This window comes from Euprymna scolopes, chromosome 18 (assembly GCF_053919585.1).
Source record: "Euprymna scolopes isolate OS-2025 chromosome 18, ASM5391958v1, whole genome shotgun sequence".
NCBI classification, from domain to species: Eukaryota; Metazoa; Mollusca; class Cephalopoda; order Sepiida; family Sepiolidae; genus Euprymna; species Euprymna scolopes.
The window spans coordinates 61,642,350-61,666,760 of record NC_136499.1 but is presented as its reverse complement, the minus strand read 5'-3'; the positions used below and the strand labels follow the sequence as shown (position 1 = coordinate 61,666,760).

General features: G+C 33.7%; 1 protein-coding gene across 1 annotated transcript in view; it reads right to left on the bottom strand.

The window, feature by feature from the left end:
• Positions 1-24,411, bottom strand: part of LOC145297634 (uncharacterized) — a 546,925-nt gene that overhangs the window by 476,402 nt on the left and 46,112 nt on the right. The gene's annotated exons all lie outside the window — the stretch shown is intronic.

The following is a 24,411-nucleotide window of genomic DNA, read 5'->3' as shown; positions in this document are numbered from 1 at the left end:
ACGGCATCATTTCTGCCGCAATAACTTTAATCGTGTTATGTTTGTGTCGTTTTAGTATCTTGGTTTTAAAAAAAAATGAAAAAAACATAGAAAAAACAAAGAAAAAGAAAAAATATGACATGGCGATCAGTTTTGAATGTCTCGCAAATGGATGATAGAAAACATACTGTATATCTAAAGAGTGGTTGTAAGCAAATGCGACACTTATAATCTAACAAATTTAGAGTCTTTTCGACATTTAATCATATTTGGTACAAATAAATGTCTGCTTATGATTGACTTGTTCATCGATATTCAGTCAAAGGTGGTTTGTTTTCTCGCTTTACAATTGTATACATACAGCTGAGGGCCGCTTGTGTAGTTGATGTTTCCATAAGACGCCCTCATTCGGGAGAGGCCGGTTCAACACGCATAGAATGAATGCCGCTTACTGGCTGGAAATTATGTAGGGAGATTTTAGTGATCTTCTGGTCAGTCCGGGATGGAATCATGAGTTGCCTTTAGTTACCTTGACCTCATCTACGTCTGGTTATCTTTAAAATAAAAGGTACAAAAAACAAACATCACAAACGTTTACTAACTTGAATGCCTAATCCCTTTCAATTTATGAGAGTGACTGTTTTGTTGATGATAGCAATCTTCAGTACAATTATCGGCTACATATTGTTCTAAAAGACATTATCTTAAAGGCAAACCCACAGATAAAAATCTGAGGAATAAACATCCGGTGAGTTTGGAGTCACTTTCATAAATGACATTTATTTCCATGTCAAATTCTTATCAGTTAGTCAGTCGGATATACTATTATGAATAGGTGTTAACCTCAGCGAACCTTATCCCTCATATTTTATTCGTGATATTATCTCAAGTTTTATTTTCTGTTCCATTATCTCCGGTTGAAGTAGACTGCACTAGGAGATTAGAATTATTATGATAGTTTTATAAGTCTTACTAAACTACTTACGGAAGACAAATAGGAAGTGGGTGTCACCACAACTAAACGATTTCCTCTTCCTGTCCGGTTTGGTTCTATATCAGCTTTTTATGTCCTTGGGTATATTTCCCTGCCCTGTATGGTTACCCACTTAAGAAAAACATTTTATCCCATAACACATCAGGTATTTAAGGCTCGCTTCATGTAGGTACACATTTTTAGAGTAGTTTCGGGGCCTATAAAGGATATATGTATATATATATATATATATATATATATATATATATATATATATATATACTATAAAGGTCAGAAATAACATCAGGACAGTCAGGTCTAAATCAGATAAAGGGGCAAGCTTAGAGTAGAAATACTAATTTTTTTGTATGCTCTTATATCGAAGTTTATTCATAATTGAACACTTTGATGGTGTTCTTTCCCAAAGGATTATATATATATATATATATATATATATATATATATATATATATATATATATATATATATATAATACATATTATATATATATTATGTATAAAGATTGCATAGTGTGTGTCTATATATACATACACACACACACACACACACACACACACACACACACACACACACACACACTAGTCTCTCACTCCTGGACAGTCGCCAACCTGATAGGTCCTGAACTGTCATCTAAGCTTTAGCCTCTGGCCAATCGACAAAATGTTGTATCTCTCTGCCTGTTTTACAAGTATTTAAATGGTGAATGATCTGACGAACTACAAGCACTTGTATCCCCCGACGTAAATACTCTCGACAAACCCGACAAGTAGCTAAATCCCACCCATACACAGAAAATAAGCATTCTACTCTAATAGTTTCTTCCACAGAACTGCTAAACTTTGGAACTCCCTTTCACGATTCTGCTTTCCCAACTGCACTGACATGCAGAAGTGTAATGTGAACAGATATCTTGCTGCTTTTCCCTTCATAATATCCCTGCGACTTATGTCCTTTATAGTAGCCGCCTACTTCAAAGTGGTGCAGTGCCTTGTTTCGGGCGTAAGTTCAATATATATATATATATATATATATATATATAAGAGCAAACAGTTATTAAAACATGGTTAAAAACACTTTGAAAAAGAGTTAAAAACATATTTAATCTGAAAAAGGAAACACTTGATAAGTGGATAGTCCTTAATCCGAGGAGTTTCGGAGAAATACTTTCTTTCTCATAAGAGGGTAGGAATTAGCAAAATGCGGGATCGGATTTTGTATACAAAAGTGTTTGATGAAGCTACAAGTAAGTCAAAGATCTTGATAACAAAATGTGAATCAGAAGGTATATGGTGAAGAAACAGGGTATTACACGTGAATGAATTGTCTGGTGAAAGGTAAAAAATCCAATGACGGTAAAATCAAAAAATATAACTCCAATAAAGTTAATTGAGCTTCCATTTGCACAAGGAAATAACGTAATTGGAAGATGGTCCAAAATAATCCAAAAAGCCGAAATCCAATTTTATATACATATATATATATATATATATATATATATATATATATATATATATATATATATATATATATATATATATATAGGGACACATTTCTTAGTCTAGATTAACTTTTGTACGTGACACTTTTATGGTTGTACACAAGCTTTGAATAGAATTGTTTCTCAGCAAAACTGTGTAAACTTGTAAGGGGTTATGAAATAAATAGAAATAGTAAATAAAAACGAAATCGAAAAAGTTAAAAATAAGAAAAACTATGAAGAAAACCGAAGAAAAAATTGAAAAAAATAAAGAAAACAATTATAAAATCTTTGAAGTTTTTGAAAAATGCTTTTCTTTTGTCTGACATACTTAAATTTGAAAAAAAAAAGAAACATTTCGGTCTATAAGCCACGCATAAATTTGTAATATCATTTCATTATCGGTCTGTTAAATGCTATTATTTTGCAATAGCATTATCGTCGCTTATTCAAAATTTTGAAACAGTTTTGTATTATGCGTTAGTAAATGCTAAGTGAACTAGTATTTTCGTCAGTATTTATTATAATTCCTGAAATAGCATTTTATTCCCTGTCTGCCAAGCATAGGTTTTAAGTAGAATTGTTTTAACTGTTGATTGTGTATGATTTTGAAACAGCAGCTTGTGACCGGTGGGTAACGCGTGAGTTTGAACAAAATCAACATTGAATTGTAGTGTCTGATTTTAAATTAAATTTTATCATCAGCCTGTAATGAGTGTGTTGGAAATAGCATAATATTATCGGCCTGTAGTGTGTGAGTTTGAAAAAGCATTTTATTATCCGTCCGTAATGAGGGAGTTTAGAATAGCATCTTTATGGCTATTTGCACGAACACACCTTACTCTTAAGCATATCCGTTCATTTTTATGCTTCGCCCAATCCCATGATTCCTCGCGGTTTTTATTGCTATTCCACTGGCTAATGATCTTGATGTGGTCAGCAGAAGATGAATCAAACCGTCAAGTTCAGCGTCCGGTAACGAGAGGGCAACTCTATTATTTTATGACGATTATCGATTGATGGGTTTTTTTTCACTGCCGCAGAGTTCATGCGCACCAAAACGAGAACAAAATTCCAAATAAAAAATAAGTAAACTCATAAAATCAATAAAACACAGATTTCTTATTTTATTCCTATTTTATGCCTATTTTATTCCTATTTTATTCCATGTCATTCTTCGATAATAACGAAACGTGCTAGACACAAATGGCGCTAATCAAAACCTGTATAGGCACCAACACTGTGCTAATGCTCAAAACATAAGCTAACGATACACACGGTTGGTTTCGTAATCTAAAAACCTAATATAATAGCTATAAGAGGCCTAGCCACTGCACAGCAAATATTAATTACTAGCTGTGGACATACTACTAAAGAAAAATAACTAAAAACATATATTATTTGGATTTTTCAAACTATTGTTCTTATCTTGAATGTTATTTTTACAACGTTTCAGCCGATGTAACCTCCGACCTTATTCATGCGTATCTTTTAAAACTCGCGAATCTTTCTCACGAATTCTGGAACCAGCAAAAAAGTGTTAACGTAATCGTTTACTTAATCCACGGAGATTTCATTCAGCTATGACCTGATAGAACTTCGAAGTAATTTGCAAGTGTATACTTATGCTTGCCGAATGAACTTCGATTCCCAAAGGAGTGTCACTTAGAATTGAATTTTACTGATTCCGTCAACCGTGTCTCTACAATTAGTGCGTAAATTGATTTCAAATGATAACTACGTAATCCTACAATTTATGTAAACGGAATGCTCTACCAATAAGATACATCTGTGCTATAATCTACCTGTTTACATGTAAACGATCTAAAAAAAAAAGACCTACTACTAAAACCAAACTTATATACTGGCAAAATATATTATATATTCTAGTACTTCGCACATGTTAGAGTGAAAAATGTAACTCCTACGATACCATCAATATTCAAATCATATAAATAAGCCTATATATTGGTTCACAAACTGTCATTCTGACCATGTAAACGTATGTTATTATGAAATAAATAAGCAAACCAATACATGAATGAGTAAAACCGAGAAATTAACGAATTAATAAAAAAGCGATGAAAAAAAATGAATGAATAAAGTTTACCAATAAAATAGATAGATAAAGATTATGCCACCCGAATTAGAAAACCAACCCGCAAATCTTAAATTACAGAAGCAGGGCTGATGAGGTAAATATCACTTCAGATAAAAAAAAACAAGGAGACAACCGTTTAGTGAAAATGAAAGTTACACCTCACTCGCTGTGATAACTTGACTATGGCCGAATCGTATTTCTTGCGTCTTCCCTTTCCTTCCTACTCTTTTTATTTACCATACCATTACTCTAAAAACCTCTACTTTCCACATTCATAAACTATGCACTTACGTGTTGTCAGAGTATGATCCACACCCGGATATTTATATACTAAACATATTGCACTTTGATTCTCGTTACAATAAATTAACTTTGTGTGTCGTACGAAGTGGCCCTCTTTAAATATGGGCTTCACTGAAACATGTGTGCACATGTGTAACCACTAATGTTTATATAATAAAGTGACTATATAAGTTTACAAATTTACCGAATTTCCATTACTGACGATTACTATATTGTCCAATTTCTACTGTACACTTTTCAACCTTTATCCTCGAGAGGTCTCATGACCTTGATAAATGGTGATACCTATGCAATATATATGTATATATATATATATATATAGAGAGAGAGAGAGAGTGAGAGAGAGATAGAGAGACTTTTGTCTGCCACTTTCTATTTTTAAATCTTGACCACTTAACAGCTATTTTACCGGATAACAACCAAATCGAATTTGTTGCACAGGTCCGATTTCCTTTTTATATCAAGCTTAAAATCTGTAGAATATAATTGACAGAGTAGTTTGACAGAAATTGTGACCATTTTGAAAGGCTATGTACTGTCGGTACCACACTGAATCGTAGAAATTTCCAGTTTAATTTACTGAGGAAGATGCAGCTCCGAATTAGCCTGCCTAGCGAGTTGGTGACAAAGGGGTACTCCACGTAATGGTGTACCGGAAACCTGCATGTCAAGCACATGTTTCCCGCAACCAATAGTGCTTAAGTGTGTGCGACACGAAGTTGTGTCTCGTGGAGCACCTAAAACACTTTGTAGCTGGGTTGATCAATCCTCCGTATTCGAGTTCTGCAAATGACGACATATATATATATATATATATATATATATATATATATATATATATATATATATATATATATACATATATATATATATATATATATATATTGTTACGGGCCGGTATGAAGCTGAGTCGGGTTGGATGTCCCCTGGTAAGAATCTTATGACTTTAGGTCAGCGTTTCACCCTACGTTGTCCGTAACACAATATAAAAATAAAAATAAAATAACGGCAAGTAAAGTGTCGTCCACGATTTGTGACCTATTTGACACGTTGTCTGAGGTTCTCATTAGCACATTTTGTTCCGAACGATTCAAACTCAAAGCAAGAATGGCACAACGCTAAAATCTTAAAACACGAATTTTATTCAGCATCCTTAAATTTAATATCACACCGCAATTGGTTGGGGTGAAGTTGGATGATAAAAATGGAAACATCATAAAAGAAGGAAAAGAAAACAAGGTGACAAACAAGAAAAAATATAATATAAGAGAAAATGTATATACCATTTCCATTATGGTATGACAGTTCGGCCAAGGACAAGGAGCGGGGCTATCGGGATGGGGAAATCATAATAGTCACTTAACTTTATCCAATTGGACTTTCGTGTTTCATAACGTCTCCTCAAAGTTCATCATTCGCGAGATTTTTCCTGTTTGGTTACTTCTTGGATGGGGACGTCCGTCGACATGACGATATTTTTGTTCGTTGCAACTCTCTTCTTATTCATCCTTAATATCTTCGCCGTGAAGTTTTCATGATGTCCATTCTCGGCCGAAAGAATTCAACCCTTGTTTATTATAGGGAAATCTGTTTACGGTGCGCTTTGGGCATTCCTAAGCATCGCCAGCTCATAGCGAATTTTTGTATTTTTTTTTTATTCATTATTCGCTCAAACGTAAACAAAACAATCGACCCATTTGACAAAGTTCACTGCTCTCCACGGTCTCTTTTTCTTTTCTGTGTTTTTTTTCTTGCCTCTCAATATTTTTATAATAACACTATCCTTTCTCACCGTTAAAAAGAACGCTCAGTTCAAAACTGCTTTTTTTTTCGTCCGCGTTGATTTCACTTTTTCTTTCTCTCTCATCCCTTTCCATCAGCTTCGCTGATAGTGAGCTCTCTCGCGCATTGCATTTTCAGAAGGAGGTAGGGGTGTGTGCGTACGCCTCGAACACTAGTGCGTTCATTTTTTGTTATTATTATTTATTTATTTTATTTATTTATTTTATTTATTTTTTTTTTAATTTAAATTCACCTTTCGCCGTAGGCGTTCCCTAAGAGATGAAAAAAAACTATTTCTTATTCCGTTATGATTATTTCCTAATTTATCAACCGGCCTCTCTACCAATATATATATATATATATATATATATATATATATATATATATATATACATACATATCTAGGTAGTTATTTTTTTGTATATCCGTTAGCAGCGTTGAGTGAAATTTGAGGAATAAAACGTATAAATTCATTTGAAGCCAAAGCTGCAACGCGATTTTTTAAATAAAATAAACAGGTGTTTATTTTTTTAATAAATATATTTCGGACTAAGACTCTTTTATCAATCTTTTTTTCTCTCTTCTTCCTCGACATGATGTAGTGGAAGATAGTTCGATGAAGAGTTCACGTGATGTTGTTAACTGCGGAGTTTCCATGAGGCCGGAAAGGTGACGCGTGGTCGCGCATTTTGAAAATCTGGGTAGTTATATTTGTGTATATCCGTTAGAAGCATTGAGTGAAATTTGAAGAATAAAACATATATTAATTCATATGAAGCCAAAACTGAAATATATATATATATATATATATTTATATATATATATATACACATAGATATATACATATATATGCACATATATATGTATATATATAATATATATATATATATATATATATATATATATATATATATATATATATATAAGGGGTACGGTGATTTAACCGGCACAATAAAATATATATTAAAAGGAACAACACCGTTATTTTTATATAGTTATTTTTAAAATTTGATATTTGGATTTTTACAATTATTAATATAAGTTGAAAATTAATGGCGCGTTTACAACGGCTTATACGACGTCATCAGATACTTCCTTGTGAAAGATGGATCCTGGGAAGCCATTCCAAGAACTAATGCCCCATCGCACAAAGTGAAATGTGATTTTGGTTAGTTCTTCTTCCAACATTAATTGTGCCCCCCCCAGCAGGCTTGGTTTCATTCGGTTGTTGTAAGTCCGTGATTGTTTTTTTTTGCGGAATATTTTTGTTCTATTTGTATGTATTATGTTTTACTGCCATATAAATATTTATATATAAAATTAGGTGTGTTTATATTTTTATACGGTATGTATGTTATGGTTGTGTATACTTTCAAAATAATTACACGAATTATTTATTTAATATTTAAAAAAATATTTTTGACATCCTATGAGATGAGGGTTCATAATTTGTGCATCTATTCTTTTTTTTTGTGTGTGTGTGTGTGTGTGTGTGTGTGTGTGTGTGTGTGTGTGTGGACTGTTATCCTAATCTACATAGTTGTTGCTATTTCGCCAAGTTTCGGCCACTTTTTCCTCCGGCTTTCTTCGGGTTATCAACCGCGACGAAATAGGAATTATTGAGTCTTGTAACTTAAAGAAACCCTCCCTTGAGAAAATAAATGAATTAACCCTTGGGCTACGATGGTATTTTTACACACATTGCCTACGATGGGTGTGGACTTTTTTCACGTCACATAAAATCAAGTCTAGGGTCTTCAAAAAAAAATGTTTATCAAAAACCAATACAAACGTGGATTTAATTCATTGATTAATATAATTAGGGCAAAGAAGAATTCCATAGCCCTTGAAGACGCCATTGTTGCAGTTGTTTGTAATAGAAAACCAAGTGTTAAAAAGTTAACAGCTATCGTAGCCTAATGGTTAAAGACGACTAGGCATTAAATTTAGAACCGAGATAGTAGTCAGAAAAGAAAGTCTAATTAAATATAATTAATTCATATTTTTTTGATAGCAGAAGTGTTAGATCCATTTTGATTTTTAGTACACCGCTCGATGTGATATTAGATCTCCAACGCGTGCAAATGACAGATAATCTTGCTCGGTTTCATTAACATGAAATTAATAACTGTGTTCTTTTATGTATTTACATGTGCTTTCTTCATTCGTTTATTAAATGAAATTAAAAACAAAAATGAAATTATCAAATATGTCTTAAGGAATTTTCCTATCTGAATAAATTAAGCTTATTTCTATTCATGCGTTGATTCGAACGGACAGCATATTTTACCCTCGAAGAAGATTTTGAAACGCTAAGAATAGGAAGGAAAATGAATATATTAAAATCGGAGAATTTATTTTATATTACGAAAGAAAAATAAATTTCCTCGAATATCCGTGAATATTTTAAAACCAATTGAATTTGAAATGAACGGGAAAAGTAAAAGGAATTCTTATTTCGTTAGAACGTATTAAATTATGAAAATTCAATTATTTTACGACACCGTGTTTTCATGTTTAATACGTTCAGGTTGCAATGTTTCCCGTCCGTAATATTTGGATCATTTTCACAACGCTTCGGTCGATATAACCTTCGACCGTCATCATCTTGTCGAACGCTGGAATCTCGAACGAGGTCCTTTTTTTCATCCACTAGGGTAGCATGCTCTCATTCTGTTGACCCCTAAGGTGTAGATATCATAAGTAATTCGTTATTTTTTTAATATATATTTTATATTTATTTTTATTTTATATTATACTGGCATTTCAGCTCGGCGTTGCCCCGGTGTTTGGATGTGTATGTTGAGCAAAAAAAAGGGGGCGGTAGTAGGAAGGCAGGCGGTACGCAAAGGAGGAAAAGAACGGGGTAAAATCTAACTTTTATGCTGTTACGACCACCGCCAAACCGGAAGCGTTATTTTTTAAAATTAAGGCTAGAAAATCTAAAGGAAAGGATAACTTTAAAAAATATCGGCGAAAAAGTGACTCCGCCCCCCTGTAGAAAAGTGCCTAGTTGAAGGGGAAGATATTAATGTTTTTAGCCAATTTTTCGATATTTTCGAACTATACTGAGCTTGGTAAAATCCGTCGCCTCTATTGAAAGTTTAAGGTGGACATGCAAACATACATACATACGTACATTTATATATTATTAACTAAAAATTTTCAACCCAAACTGATAAAAAAGCTTGCCCTATCTCTGAATACCCTTTATGTAAAATTTCAAATATTTAGACCAGAAATTGCCTGCGTAATTTGGAAGAGACCGCAGAGGTTAATTTTTAAAAAAAACTTTGAACCCTATTAAAAATGTATTAAAATTTATTGTTTTGGGCTCAAACCAAGTTATTAAGTTAGATCCATGTCCAAGAAACCTATATCTAAAATTGCAAGTGCGTAGACCCAAAAGATAGATTTTTAGTTTAACACGCAATCAAGATGAGGACAATAGCCCGAAATATTACGAATTATCAATCCTCAACTAAAAAAAAATTAAAGACATTTTTCGAGCTGTTTTCATGATTGGCGTGTTGTTAGATAATGTGTTCACTTAGATTGAGGCGTAGTTCGATTTTCTAAGACTTATCGTCTTAGTACCTTTTCCATCACAGAGAATATGTCAAAGAATTGTATATGCGTCTACCCAATACAGTTGTGTCAGAAAATACAGACGTAAAAAGAAATGATGATTCTTCTGTCGCTGACCGTGGGTTAGTAGCAGCAACGATATGCAAATAACCAACCCGGTTGCGCGAAGGGACGTCGTCACATCAGAGATAAGAGGACACAGGTGTTCGGAGTTAGCGAGAGGTCGCGAGAAAAGCACGTGTTCGAGACACGTGAGTGACGTTACAGTCAAGACGAAATGCTACACACTGCCGGAGAAGGAAAAATAAACTAATTTATTTATTACGGACTAATCTCCTCATCTTTTTTAAATTGATGTTTCACAACGTTTCGGCCAACTATTCCCCTGGCCTTCATCAGGTGGTAACAGCGACAGGATAGGAACTCCGAATCTCCTGAATGCATTCTCAGCAATTACTGCCATCAGTAGCTATTGTCGTCTGACCACGTTTTGGCTAAGTAAGCCTCTGGTCGGCTTTGGGTAGGATTGAAACCGCTATCCTCAGACAATTCCAACCTGGAACCAGTCAGGAGATTCAGAGTTCCTATCCTTTCGCGGTTCCCACCTGACAAAGGCCACAGGAATAGTTGGCCGAAACATCGTGAAACAACAACTAAGAAAGATGAGGATAATAGTCCGCAATAAATAAATTAATAAATAATACTCATCTCAATAATGAATTCTAATTCAATGAGAAATGAACTGTTAATATATTTAGAAAAATGCGTGGTCAGAAATACCAGATATAAAAGATTTTATTTTTTACTTTTTATTTTTCATTGTGGACTATTATCCTCGTCTTATTTTCTTTTTTAGTTGTTTCACGACGTTTCGTCCAACAATTCCTGTGGCCTCTGTCAGGTGGTAACCGCGACGCATAGGAACTCTGAATCTCCTGACTGCATTTACTGCAATTACTGCCGTCTGTAGTTGTTTTAGATAATAATCTAAATAATACTCATCTCAATAATGAATTCCAATTAAATAATAAAAAAGATCTTATTAAAAAAGAATGATGTGAGTCGATTTTTTTTGTTATTCGTTTTTTTTGTTTCTTTGTTTTTGTTTTTGCGACGAAGTTTGTTTGTTTTTGTTTTACGGCATATCGACCCGTTTCATGCTATTTAACGCGGAATCCAACCATATTAAAGAACATTTTTTAATAGAGTATATTTGTTTTTTGAGTTGGTTTCTATTTAACCCATAGTTGGGACCCTAACAGGTACTACCACTCGGGGTCAGAGTGGCCCTGAGAGCAATGGCAATTAAAGGGTGGCTCCACCCTCCCCAAAGCCCGCAAGCTAGGGTCTTACCATCGGATATAGTTTAAGCTCATATCCAGGACCGCGACGAAGTTGGATCCGTTAAAATGTAACGATGCCATTAAAAGAAGGGTGTACAATTTTACACTTAAAGATGGATACTACGATCAATCATGATCGAGTATCCATGGAGAAAATGAAAATAATTCACTATTCTGGATTGAGGTGTAACTGCTTCTTAACCATTTCATTTCGCGTTAATTATATTTTAAACGTTGAGTGTGGGGGGTTCTAACAATTAAATATGCTTTTTATTTCAAAACTAATTAGTAGCTTTCAATTTATTTAACACTTATTAATTATCAATTGCATTGTTTTTATTGTTTCAGATGAGCACTTCCGGTTTGACATTTATAAAATTTTAAACGGGTTGTTCCAACGAATGGCGTAGTTTTTAAGTTTTAATTTATAAAACGACTAACAGACCGCCCGAAGTTACCCGTTTGTAAAGTACGCTTAAATATTATATTTTAATTCAGGCAAATTTCATATCATTATTATGAAACCAATACATTATTGATTGTTATTTTGTACAGACTATATACGAGTGATTTCAAAAGTAACAAAGAATAGGACTCGGGTGCCATCAACTAGAACCGAAACTAAAAAATCTAGCTTTATATTTACTACGATGTAACCTTAGGTCAGATTGGAAACACAACTTTAAATATTAACGTAGTTTAATGTAGTCATACCATGGAAATAACCCATCTTTTGTGCTCCAGAATTTATTGTTCGACAATGCCAGTAGCCAAGAATTCGATGATGCAGCTCTGCGTTTGACAATAAATTACTGGCTTACAATTGAAAGACTCATTTATATAAGTTCATACATCATCGAACAAATAGGATTTTAGCAAATTCCACAAAAATTATCTGAGAGATGTTGATGAATATAAATGGTTTGTCCTTCCTTCAGAGTTATGAAGTAAGCAATATTATATATTATTTGATAGCTTTAAAAATAAATTATTTTGTGTTCTATTTATAAGAGAGTTGGACCTAATGGGTTTAATAACATAAGCGCAAATTAAACACACACACACAGAACTAATAGTAGTATAAGCAGATATAAACGTCAAGATAGTTGGCACTTTTGTGACAAAGACAAGGGATTTTAAGTAGAAATTATCGTAATAAACGTTAAGCATGAAATTCATCTGATTAATTATGTTTTTAAGAAATATTTTTTTTCTGTTTTCATTGATCATAAATTCGTAGATTACTGGTGCATTTTGATAATAAAAGGGTTTAGTCTTTTGTTATCATTTATAGGAGAACATTTATCCCACCCAACCTACATTTGATTATTATTATTATTATTATTATTATTATTATTATTATTATTATTATTATTATTATTATTATTATTAGTGGGACTTGTGGAAAGTCCACGGAAGGATCATTCATATCTAATATACTTATGTTAGCATTCTGTAGGTGTTTAGCATAAATACAGACGCTCTGATATTATTGTAGCTATTTTGTTAAAACAGCAAAACTATGCATCTAAGCTAGCAGGGACGCCCGGCGTAGTCCGGTCATAAAGAACGCTTAAATATAATATTGTAATTCTTGTAGATGTCGCACATATTATTATAGAGGTTCTATCGACTTCTATATATAATAAAGTTGCGATTTCAAAAATAAAAAAATATATATATCCATATGACTTGGGTGCTTCAGCTTGAATCGAAACCGAAACCAAAACTTATGAAGAATTATTGGTAATATCATTTATAAAAAAAAAACTATAGATTACTGGAGTGCCATCAGCTATAATCGAAACCGGAACCAAAACTTATGAAGAATTCTTGGTAAAATTATTTATTTCAAGAAATATTTAATTGCTTCTGCTGGTGGTGGTGGTGGTGATGATTATTATTATTGTTGTTGTTGTTGTTATTATTATTATTATTATTATTATTATTATTATTGCTATTATTATTATTATTATTGTTATTATTATTATTAATCTTATTATTATTCTTCTTATCATTATGTTATTATTATTAATACTATTATTATTAATCTTATTATTATTGTTATTATTAATCTTATTATTGTTAATATTATTATTATTAATCTTATTATTATTGTTATTATTATTATTATTATTATTAGTAGTAGTAGTAGTAGTATAATAAGGATATGATGACAGTATACCATCTTCCTAGGCATTTCCATCTATCCTTATTTATATATCGTGTACTGTTTTGTCTGTTATTACGAGCCCATCAGCCGATACATTACCTCCACCTTTGATATTAATTGTATTATATGTTCTTTCGTCAAGATTCCAAATCAAAGTATTACCACCCTCTTTCATAGAGAAAAGTATTTAGTATATATTCTCTAGTCATTATACCATCGTGTCAGTAATTACATACATCTTTATATGGAGGAGGGGCGATTGTAGCATATCTACTTTTTTGCATAATGCCATTTCTTCCAGGTATTACCGCCTCCTTTTAGTAATGAAGAAGGTAGTGTAGTATCTCTTCAGCTGTTTCTAGACCTTCTTTCAGATATTACTTCCCCCTTGTAGGGATATTATAGTATTATCTTTCATTGTAAGTGTTATTATAGTATATGTGTTACATGATAAGGACTGTCCCCTTTTCATGTAAGTAAAAAAAAATAGGGAATTAGTTAAATGTAAATATGAAATAGGATAGTCAAGGGTTCGAACTTGCGAAGCTAGATTTGGAATTGAAAATTCCAATTATAAGTTAATATTTTAACTTATAATTGGAATTTTCAAGTATATGCTATTGAAATAAGGAATTGCAATTGTTTAGCTTACATATGGAAAAGGAATGTAATAATTGTTTAGCTTAGATATGGAAAAAGAATGTAATAATTAAATGTGTTTCTGTTAAGGAATTTAATCGTCAATTGAAATTGTAAACATTTTGTAAAAAATGTTATTTGTAACTGAACTCGGGTCATGTCAAATTTGGCAATGTGACGCATGTCATCCAATGTGCTTTATGAGCACATGTTTAATCATTCGAGGACGTGACAAGTTCTCAATATAGGTAGAGTTTTTAGATGCAGTCTGGGAGTCTGGGAGAAGAGTCGGAGAAAAGCAGAGGTTCAGACCGATTCTCCGTTAGAATCTAGACACCTTCTAGAAGTGAGAGTGTTTTAGAAATAACCATGTAAAGAAACTTTGAATTCCTCAAGCGAGATCATGGGCCGGTCATGAAATAAAGGACGTCATCATCTTTGCGTATCTGTGTCTTCGTGTTGTGATTCAACAGAAAAGGTATTGTCCATTTATATTATAAGAACTTTGTGAAAATCATCATTTCCAAAATAGGTAAGAAATATATGTATCAATATTTATAGGAACACTCCCGTTCATACAAAACTGTCTCTCTCTTTATATATACCTATTTATGTCTCCAGTATGCTATCTCTTACAACATGAACATCTAAGACTCTAACCCCTCTCACTAAGATTCTCACAAATCTGAACAACAACAATACAAGAATATATACGCCATTTTAATAATAACCCACCACGTTATTATAGTATATGTTCGTTTGTTATGAGTCATTCTAACATGCATATTCCCATTTGAGAGTATTGTTGTAAAAAGTAAGAAGAAACGAAAGCTGATTATCTCAAAGACTTGAAAACGCTAAAACAATATATAGGAGTAAAATAATTTGCAATAATTCGTGTTCCACAAACCTGCGATTCTTGAAAAGAAACTGCTGGAATAGTAAATAGTATTATAACGAGGTATTAGACCACCGAACTGAGGAAGACCACTAGATCAACAAGTCAAACAAGCTGGTGCAGAGGAAGCCGGGAATAAATCAGACAATTCTGAAGAACAAATTAGAGAATGGATTTGTTTGACATATATACTAGCAAAACTATGTGGTCTCGGTTGCTAAGTAAATAACAACACGGATTGAAAACATGTCCGCTAAGCTCGTTCTAACGAAAAATGTTTCATCAAACTCATACTTGGATCAAAACTCCGACAAAAATGATCAGAAAAGATGCAATAAGTTTTCTAGTAATGCTAGCGAATGCACGACAACTCTTTATATTAAACCACATTTCAGTTAGTATATTTAATATTGTATTTCTACTATTATGAAGGGTAATAGTAATATTAAAATAGCATCTATATTATTTAAGAGGGCTTCATTCAACGAATGAGATCGGAGATGCGCTGCCCCACATCTCATGTTTTCTACTGACCCAAGTTATGACAACAGGACCATAGTCAGCACATTTAAAATGCAAATTCAAACGATTCAACGCTTGAGGGTACAGCTCAATGAAGTTTCCGGCCAAGGTCATGGTCTTTAGTGTGATTTCGAGTGAGAGTCTACATGATGCCACCTCACCCTTCGAAATCGGCCTGAAAGTCAAGACCAAAGTGTAATTGGATTCTCTGAAGAGTGTGACGGTCCTTTACTGCAATCAGGTGGCCACTGGAAGACCCTGGATGTGGCAGCAACACTTGGAACCGGCCCACAAGTCTTCAGAGGCAGTGCTACGACTTTGTACCTTTCCCTCACTTCCCCCCCCTCCTCCGACCTGACCCCGCTGAACTAGTTCGTTTGGCCATACGTTTACAACATCAACATCACTTCTCACAATACGAAAGCAAGCCTGATCGCGAAAACTAATACAACTATGTCGGCAAATATAAATAAATATGTTGCATTTCAACTTGCCGACAAATTTCTGTTCGTGTTATTCATCCATCCAAACGAAGATGTCCCTCGTTATAAACCATACTTGGTGTGTGATAACTATTTTCTGTTAATTTAAGTGTTATATGGCGAGTGGTTTAAGAGTTTAGCGGTTAAGTAGTTTCTTAATGACCAACACATATATATCTACTGTTTATTTATATATATATATATATATATATATATATATATATATATATATATTTGAAAAAGTAATTATCTGGTGTCCTCTTTTTATAGCAATTAGCTTAATAGGTTATTGTGTCATCTGTTACTTACAAAAACATGGTTTTTAGTAAATATAACTTGTTTGCGATTAAATACAAGGTGGGTTAATTATTGTGTTTATAAATTTAACGTAAAATGAGCATCCATTTCTTGTTATCAGTGAATTGAGACATATAACCATTTCCGGTTATCAGTGAATTGAGACATATAACCGGACGGTTTCTCAAGTCTGCACTCGCACATGAAGCCTATTGAATAGAAATATGTTTAAACACAACAGCATTATACAACTTGTGAAGGATACATCTGTGGCATTTCCACGAGTCTCGTCAATAGTAATTAATAATCCACCCGGCTGTGAATAAAGAGTGCCATTAACTAATGATTCTAGTCATTTCGTTTACTGCAAGGACGTCGCTGTTAATGTACGTCATGTATTAGATGAGAAGGTAACGTATTTATTTGGTTAGGTTCGCCATTTATCTGAAAGCATAATTTGATGCAGTCGGGCCCTTTACAACAAACACACAAAGGATGCCGCATCATTCAATTTTAATTAATTACCACTTATTCAACAATGGCTGTTATCCTGGCATACAATACGCGCAGTCTATTTTAGTTCATCGTGAATGTCGTCCAAACGATCAGATTTTTGTTTCTGTCTGTTCAGCGCTATCTATAAAGGCGATCGCCGATTTTGTCAGTAATACGTGGACAAGCTGACTAAATACGCACCGGACGAAATCAAGCCTACACAGGCAAGATTTAACATGTGATTCACGTTCAATACTTATTATTTAACAACGTCTGATTAGACAAGATCGATGCAGAATATTATCCAACAAGCACGACTCGTTTACAGACGTTGCCCGAGATTTATATAAAATTATTTTATAATATTGGACAAGGTAAACTATCATAATGTTCCTAAAGTTGAAAATGATTGAATTTCCTTTGCCTTTCAGAAGAGCGTGTATAACACCAGAGTATAACATCGTAAAATGAATGTTGAATATTGGAAAATGAAAAATACAAAAACTGTACTTAATAAAGTGAATGTTTATTAAAATGTATTCCCCATTCTGAAAATAAACAAACAGGTTATTTAAATCTACAACTGCAATAAAGTATAGTAAAATATTGTGTTATCTTTAAATGAATGCAGACAAACGTTTATTGACGTATGCTTATTGCAGTATAAGGCATCCATACATCTCATTGCTATGAGAAAAGAAAAGTAATGTACGGATGGCGAAAATACTAGTGATATCTTACGTTGTTTTTAGTGCTGTTTATTGGTGTAATGAGCGAAAATACTAATTTAAGGTCAAATATTTGCCAAAGATATGTGTTAGATGAAATAGATTATGACCCAGAAAAAAAAGAAAAATTCCTCTCTCGTGTGAGGAAACAAAGAGTTACAAAGTTAGGTATTATAAACATATATATGTGCGTGTGTGACTACAAATATATATACATATATATATATTTGTAGTCATCGACATATAGCCCTGTTTCGTTGTATCACAATTCATCAATGCCGCTAGACTAGCATCTCTCCCAAGCCAAGGATTGAACCTATAACCGTCGTGTTAATAGTCGGCAGTTCTCCCACTCGACCAGAGAAGCGACGCCCGCAAATAACTCGTCGGAATGTCTATTTAAATATACATCCACCACCACGTTTACAGTGCTCAAACCGCCTGTTTGTAAACAAACAAACAACGAGCTTCGCATTTTTCAGCCAATTAAGTAGCGGGTGAGATTATTTACGACAGTGCTCTACCCAAAGAGGGGGGCTTAAAATATACTTGTAGTGATCGATATGTACACATGCATGTATATATATATATGTATATATATGTAGATGTATATATATATGTATATATGCATATATGTATATATATGTATATATGTATATATATATGTATGTACATATAGGTATATATATATGTATATATGTGTATATATATGTATATATGTATATATATATGTATATATGTATATATATATGTATATATGTATGCATATATATGTATATATGTATATATAGCTATAGGTATTTATATATGTATATGCATATGTATACGTATATATATGTATATATATGCATATATATGTATATGTATACACAGGGTATCCACAAAGTCTGGCTACATAATGTAGCCAGACTTTGTGGAAACATTCTCTAGATTATGTAGCCAGACTTTGTGAGCACCCTGTATATATATATATATATATATATATATATATATATATATATATATATATATATATATATATATATATATATACAGGGTGCCCACAAAGTCTGGCTACATAATCTAGAGAATGCTTCCACAAAGTTTGGCTACATTATGTAGCCAGACTTTGTGGACACCCTATATATATATATATATATATATATATATATATATATATATATATATATATATAAAAATATATATATATATGTATATATATATGCATATAGGCATATGTATGTATGTATATATATATATATATATATATATATGCTAGCAAAAGTGGACGTCGTTAATTGGGTTCAAAAACAACCTACATAAATTACACTTATGATTTATGATAGTAGGATAGGTTATGAAAAGGAAGGGTTGTAAATTTGAGTTGAATTTGGGGGTATCAAAACCAAAGCAAAATATAATGAAAGTAAAAATAAAATAGATAAAACCCATAATTTATTATACCATACCTGTATACACTGAAGCACTTATCACAATATTCTGTGGATCTATATTAAAAACCCTTGATAAACTTTGTGACATATTTCCATTCTATGGAGGTCAGGTGCGAACGAACATCCCATAATTTTATTATACCATATGTCTTCAAACTAAAACATAATTATCAAAGTATACTTACGCAGATAGATATGAAAAGTATTTATTAAAATGTGTGCCTATTTCCATTCTATGAAGTCCAGGCGCGGAGGCAGACCCCACAATTTTATTATACCATCCCTATTTAAGTTAAAACATACTTATCAAAGTAATCTTATGTACATCTATATCAAAAACACTTGTAAACGTTTTTTTTTATTATTTTTTTTATTTCAATACTTTGTGGACTAGGCGCGAACACAGACCCCACAATTTTAATGAACCACCGTTCTGCCAGATCAAGCATACCCATTCCTGTGTCTCGATACATCTTCTATCATTATATGTAATCAGTTTTTTTTTAAATAGCCAACCGTATAGGAGCCTATTCGTGATCAGACACACACACATACACACAGACATTCAGCTTTATATATATACACATATATATATTATTGTTTAAATATATATGTAATTGTATGTATTACTCTTTGTTGATTACTGTACTGGATAGTCATGCTTCTTACGCAATAACGCAATTATTTATTTTATTTGTACAGAATATTGTAGTGCTCAGAAATTGTTTCATCTCTTTAAAATTTTGCCCCGTGCAACTGGTTGTGAGGGAGGAAATAAATTATATGAGAAGAAAGTTGTTGCTACCCCTATGTCTCTCTCCCTCTCGCTCGCTCTCTCTCCGCCTCCCTCTCTCTCTCTTTCTCTCTATTTATTCGGAAGAGGCGGAAATGACGGACTGAATGTAATCAGTGTCTGTATTAAGTAAAATTGCATTTTCCCTGAAACACGCTGTTTGAGGTGGTGATTGAGTTGAGCGGAGAATATGTCCGGATGAAATTTTAGTTACCTATTCGATGTGATTAGGTCAGTTATACAGAGGAAAATAGCAGAGTCCTCTGTAACTAAAATTCAAACGGTTAATAAATGCCCAGTATATCTACGTTCACCTTGGCTGGGGTCAGTAAGTGAGAAATTTGCAAAGCAAATCAGTAAAACAGTGTAAAATTGTTATTTTGCTTAAATGTACGTGTTCTGTTCTCTACGAGAACGTTAATGCCATCCTCTCGGAAAGTTGTTCTACTCCCCTCCATAATAATAATAATAATAATAATAATAATAATAATAATAATAATAATAATAATAATAATAATAATATAATTCACAATTTTGAATGTAGTTGCAGTGCCAACTATGCGGGTCGAACAACATTAAGATTGGATGGAACAGTCCAACAACACCTACCTACCAAAATCAGAAATGGGGCATACCAAACAACAGACGTAATTGCCAATACATACGGGGCTTAAATTACTGATCACCTTATAAAATAACCCGTCTTGTGCAGCGAACTTTACACGAATTCTTTTACAATCGTTAGTCGTGCTTACTCATTATTTCAGTTAAAGATATTGGAGACTGTTCGCGTTCGGTTGAGAAGGCCTTCCTTTATGCCTCTTAGGTTTGAGCGTGATTGGTCTCTAGGATCTCCAAGTAATATACCGTTGTATTTCAATTGCGTTCCCTAATTCTTTTCTCATACATAACGTAACGCAACGTTTTTTTTTTAAATATTTTCGATTTCAATTCGTGGCTTTCCTCTTTTTCTTGTTCACTAAAATCCCTCAATAGAGCTTTGATAAAGCGAGGGCGAAACCGGTCAGCTGAATCAGCCAATTTCCCCCTTTTATTCTTTTCACCCCGTTAACATTATTTTAAACGTTGACTTTATTTTAACGTTCTAATCATGAATCTTCGTCTTTCTTTCATGATTGCATTATATATATATATATATATATATATATATATATATATATATATATATATATATATATATATATATATTCGCTCATCTCGGCACGTGTTTCCAGTCGTCATGTACTTCACTTGCCATTGGTATTTAATTTAACAATCTCGTCTCAGGAGAGATGTGGTTGGAGATTGCGCACCTTCTGGCAAAAAAAAAAGTTTCACGCGCAAGCAACCCTTCGTGGGTATTCATAGTCTGCCTAAGACTAAAGGGGCCTGCTTTATATATATATATATATATATATATATATGTGTGTGTGTGTGTGTGTGTGTGTGTGTGTGCTTTTTTACATACAGAAACCGCCCTTCTAAATTTTTGGTCATTCTTACACTTAAAATAAAAATGTCTAAATAGGAAATATAATTGTTGTATGGGGAGTACCGGGAAGACTGTACTAAATAAAACAAAACTCAACAACAGACCAAATTCTGAGAACAAAAACGCCAATTTAGAATATGTTCATTTTTCATCTCTTGTTTTAGATATAGTGAAATTCGTTTTATCTGCTATAATTAATAATTATTTTTCAGTGTAACATAATAAAGAACTATGTTGTTTATTTTTACGAACAAAAAGCAACTTTAAAATTAAAAACAATGATGTATATTTTATAATTTTTTTTTTAGAAAGCTTAATCTTGCCAATATACCATTAAATATAAAATGATTTGATGAATCGATACAAAAAATATTTAAAAAAGAAAAAAAACAGCTAGAGAAATTTAAAAAGGACAATAATTGTTTCGGCAAGTTGCCGCTCAAAATTATAAAATTATCGTGTATGTGTATGTTGACATCACGTGACTCAGATCAACCAATGAAATGATAATATAAAGGCAACCATTTAAAGTGGACTAAACGCGATCGTCTGCCAACTATTTTCAACGAAATTCAATAAAATATTGAATCAGTAAAAATAAGATCTTATATATATATATATATATATATAGATATATATATTATTTTTTAAAATTACTACTAAGATATAAATAAGTCACTTGTACCCATTCCCCTCCTCCCCCTTTTTTAATAGAAAGTAGATAATACAGTGGATGTGTTATCGGCAGCTTTAGTAACTCTCGCTTCTCCTTTTATGTCCCTCAGTCCTCATCCAATGAGTGATTTTTCTGACAAAGGGCGAAGAAAAAGCTGCTTAAAGGTCGGTAGTACTTGGTGACCAGTAGTCTGAGATGTCGGAAATTTTTCTGTCTCTGTCTGTCCTTGTGGCCATGTCACTAGTAAGGGTGATGGAGGTAAACGTTTTGTCCGGGCTGACGTTATCCGCCTGATAGTCAGGGACCCGAACCTTGGATTAACCACTAAGGAGGCTGTCCTATCAGCAGGCGTAAAGTACTGGGACTGCTGTATTGCCATTTGGTGAGTGGATCTGGACCATGCAGTAGTCTCTGGTGGGGCCTCTCGATGCCATACTAGTGGGTAATTGTTACGGTTTTACCTTTTCGTGTGTTACAAAAAAATGCCTGTCTTTTTCTCTCTTACTTTCCCTCTCTGTACTGCTCTAACCAAGTATGCCGACCTATTCCACAAATCCCAAAACCTCAACATGAAATATCTCCAGAATAAAAACTCGAATAAACCTAGAACCCCATCTTCCAATGTAGACCCCTACTACCACGTCTCCTTCTCCAACATCAGGGTCTACGTTCCAACCTTCCAGAAGTTTAAACCCAATTACAGGAGACGAAACCGAACATATTATTTCTAAGTGAAACTGGAATACGGCCGACCACTTCCCTAGATGAGTTCATAATTAACGTATACTCTAACTTAACAGCTAAATCTGACCCCGAAGATCGCCATGGGCATGGAATATGTGCCTAAATAAGGATGGCTTCCCGTGTGGCAGGGATATCTCTAGAGAAGATCCTAATTTACCCTATATGTGCTTCAGGGTTGCACTTGCTAACACCACTGCATTTATATTTGCCCTCTATCGGCCTCAAAACAGCGGAGTTACTATCTTTAAGAGCATATCTGAGAAAATAGACCACATACTGTCTGCACATCCCTCGGCTAACATCCACATCTGTGTTGACTTCAACGTCCGTAACGTGGAATGGATGACCCATTCAAATAAGACAGACGATGAGGGGAGGTTTTGTCATGATTTTGCCATTGCTTATGACCTCACTCAAATTGTTCGCGAACCCACCCGTGTGCTCGATACACCCGGTCAATATGCAAGCCTCTTAAACCATATCTCAACTTCCCCTTAGCTATGTTCATGTTCCGTTCATTCTCCTCTAGGATCCTCCGACCACTCCGTCGTATCAGTTAAGATAAAAACGAAATGTAAGAAGTCTCCAGACTCACCCCTCCACCGTACTGTATATCGATACAGTATGGCTGACTGGGATAGCTTCCGTACATTCATATCTAATTTACCTCTGCACTCTATGTTTAAAAAGGAAGTGTCCTCTGCAGTATCATATCTGACCGAATGGTTAATTGTAGGCATAGACCAATTCATACCATCTAAAAAATTCCAACAAAAACCTAACAGCCAGCCATGATTCTCCCCAGAATGTGCTGCTGCTATCGCACACAGAAATCACTTTTTCCACAGCTACCAACGTAACAGATGCACTGAGACTAAAGCTGCTTCCAGGACTGCCAGCAACCACTGTAAAAGAGTAATAAAAAATGTTAGAGAGCTATATGCCCAGTCTGTTAAATCCAAGGTAGCTGATCAGCGGCTTGGTTCCCAGCAGTTTTGGCAAATAACAAATAGGATCCTGAACAGAAGTGTGTTTTATCCCAACCATTATCAATGGACCAGAGGTCATCTCGTCAGCGTCAGACAAGGCCAAACTATTTGCAAAGAACTTTGCAGCTAATTCTACCCTATGCGACGAAGGCCATCAACTCCCCATATTTCCTCCTATAACACAGAACAAGCTAGGTAATATACAAATATCCATGCATGATGTCGCCAAGCTAATCAAGAACCTAGATTCCAGTAAAGCAATTGGCGCTGATGGCATCCCAATTATAGTGTTAAAAAAGCGTCAACCTGAACTTGCTCCCATACTTACGAAACTATTTAAGCGCTGCCTTAAGGAGAGTGCTTTCCGACTCCCTGGAAGACCTCATCAGTTAGCCCTGTATTTAAGAATTCAGGTAATAAGTCATCCCCCTCTCAGTACAGGCCAATAAGTCTCCTGTGTGTGATGAGTAAGTTGCTGGAATC